Here is a 3,039-nt window from a genome sequence, read left to right on the forward strand (position 1 = left end):
TAATTCACAGGTTTTGCGAGTTTCCTTTGTGCTATCAATTATTATCATCTCCATAGTCCCAGGGCTTGAAAACTATCATTTTTTCAAAATTCTGGGCTGGCTTAAATTTGTTCCAGGCATATAGTTGAAACCTTTTTTTGGAGCTTGATATTTTAAATTCCTTGGGGTTAATATAGGAAGCGCAACAACTCCCTTGTTGCTGAGCCTTTAAAAAAGGAGGTATAAGTACAGTTATACATCTAGTTCTGGGTTATGGGGTATTTTTTATGCAGATTTATAAATTAACGCTTATCTTTCACTTGGTAAACCTAAGCATATGAATGTTACTCGTAGGTGGCTAATTAGGTCCTAATTAGTCCTGAAATTCCTTATGGGATCAGAGTCTTATCAACCAAAATCCTCTGGAGGTGCCACAGTGGTTACCAATGATCAAATATCAACGCTGTTTTTTATTGACCAGAAGTAGATTGACTATCACACAAATAACAGATTATTGTTTTTTTTACTATCACATTACTTGCCTGTCAATGTTTAATTACAAATTGTAACTTTAAATATATCTCACGTATGATACTATCTTGCGATGATGATTACTCTTGTTCACATCTAAACTCAATGTCACATGTTTTGTGAGGATAGTGTAAAAAGACTAAACACTAGTGGATTTGTTAGAGATGATAATATAATACAGTGCATCATTTAATGCAAACCACACAGAAGGTGTGAACCTTTTTTTCTTATGTGCCATTTTTCATGTTCAGTAATACAAATTTATTAATTCATAGTCTCTTAAGTTGTTTGCTTTTTAATATTCCCTTCCGTATTCAAATGGAAAATAGATTTTGGCTTTTCCCACAAGAATTTAAATGTATCCTTTCAGAGATATCATAAATAAATCCATTAGGCCCAAAAAAGTGAGGGAAGGAAGCAAACTGGTGGGTTTTTTTAATGCCACAATCCATTTTTGCCCATTAACCACCTGTTTTATTTTTTATGAAGTAGGGTCTTGGTGGTTTTATACTTTTCCTAAATAAGTAACTCTAACCAGAACCAATCCGTTTTAGGAATAAAACGCAACAATAAAAACAAGCTGACACTTTGGTGGGAACCCTCATCATTTACACAATACACTTTGGACATCCTGCCTCCACAATGGGGGCTTTTTAAAAAATTTTTGCAATTTTGAAAATTTTTATCCAGCTTTTTTCCAGGTTGTCCCAGGCCCTGAAACCACGTCAACTTTGGATGAAAAACAAGAGATAAATCAGCTTGGATGTGTTGATCGGGTATTCTCAATAACTTTGATACCATGTCAGTTGTTGCAAAGCGTCTATCCAATCTTTCCCAAATGACATTTTTGTTGTCTGTGTATTATTTCCAGTAATAAAAGCTGTTCATCTGGACATAGAGTATAATTTACCACATTCTACAACATCGATACAAGGTCAAATTCATAAGAGGGATAGACTACCAAAATCGTTCTAATAATTGTCGGTTAAATAAATGAGGTGCCGCTCCCTTGTTAGACCAGGTCAGTTGGTATCCCGTAATAAGGTGTCTCATTTTGCGCGTGGGCGTGCAAGCCGGAGAGTCCCTATTTTTGTGTGTTTATCAACTGCCAGAATTACCGTCCCAAAAAGAACCTAGTGTGGATCAAGTCAGCCCTAGTGTTTTTTGGATCCCTAAACCCGCAACTATCTGGCTCCGCCCCGTGACACATTAGCGGACTGATTGCCTGTCGAGTACCCGAGCAACCCTACTACAAGGAGTTTTAGGGTGGTTTGAGCATTATTTTATTTAAAATTGAAGCTGAAGTTTCTTTGGGTTCAACTCTACTTTGAATCTCCAAGTAAAATTCTCCTTGAAACAACTGGTGCCATTTACCTAGGTTGTAGAGCAAGTATTATTCTTCTTGGATTATACATCCATTTCAAGATACTGGATTCAGTGTCTTATTCCCGTTCTTTATATATACGGACTTGTGAATTTCCAGATTCATAACTGATTATTTCCTAAACCAGACTACAAAACAGACTCAAAATGATATCATGCAGCCACACTTATGTAAACACTATTGAGTTTGTTGATTAAACCCGGCTCGCGGACACCCTTTGCATAATAATAGACGTGCATAATAAACCACTAACAAATCCTCCTAGTTGAGGAGCAAAACCGGCATGCATCACAACAAGGAAAACCTTCCGGCAATGAATTTAATTGATTGCCCTTTTTTTTGTGCACTTTTGGAAAAACCGATAACGAGAAACTAACCATACAGATTTCGAATAATCTTTGGTTGAGTGTCAATATATAGTTTTGTCCAAATGTGTATCACTTTTCCACGCTGCTTTTTGATGGTTGTTTTCTCTATTTAAAGGTATCATACTAATTCGCAAGTCATTGCAGAAGACAATAAGCCAGATCAGCATAAGAATTTTGGTGCAGAAGTCCTGGGGCATTTTATGTTTTATTCACGCAATTGGGCAGGCCCTTCAGCCGGATCTAAAGACCAGAGTTTTTCTTGAGTTGTCTGAAGCAGTGGAATCCAGGTTCTTGGTTTTGCTTTAACGGATGTAGATAGTTTGTTGCCTGGCACTATGAAAGTGTGGACCTACAAGGGAAAACCTACCACGGATATACACTGGACTCTCCTGGGTGTGGCAGTTCTGGAGGGGGCACTTTTTGGGAGATGAATGGAACGGAACCAAATGAGAAAAAACTATCTACTACTATAACAGAAGCACCATCATCTAAAATCAAAAACTGGGTTGCAGTACGCTTCCAGAAACATGAAAGGTAAGATGGAAAAATGTAATATTTCTGAGAATAGTGACACCTGGTGACAGTAAAACAATATACTGCTGCTCAGGACACATCGCTCTAATCACATAAAAACTCTCCACACAATCACATTCGATTATCCTCAGAGTCCAAAGTTGCTCTTGAATCCCAAAGTTACAATAACACTAAACAATATCTGAAATGATTGATATTTTAAGCATGTTCATAAAGTACCAGACCTTTTTCACAGCAGCCTTT

General features: G+C 37.2%; 1 protein-coding gene across 1 annotated transcript in view; it reads right to left on the reverse strand.

The window, feature by feature from the left end:
* Positions 1–3,039, reverse strand: part of esama (endothelial cell adhesion molecule a) — a gene marked incomplete at its 3' end in the record, with an annotated part of 61,529 nt that overhangs the window by 913 nt on the left and 57,577 nt on the right.

The sequence above is a fragment of the Morone saxatilis genome, unplaced genomic scaffold, assembly GCF_004916995.1.
Source record: "Morone saxatilis isolate NCDOM2014 unplaced genomic scaffold, NCSU_SB_2.0 Contig20, whole genome shotgun sequence".
Classification (NCBI taxonomy): Eukaryota; Metazoa; Chordata; class Actinopteri; family Moronidae; genus Morone; species Morone saxatilis.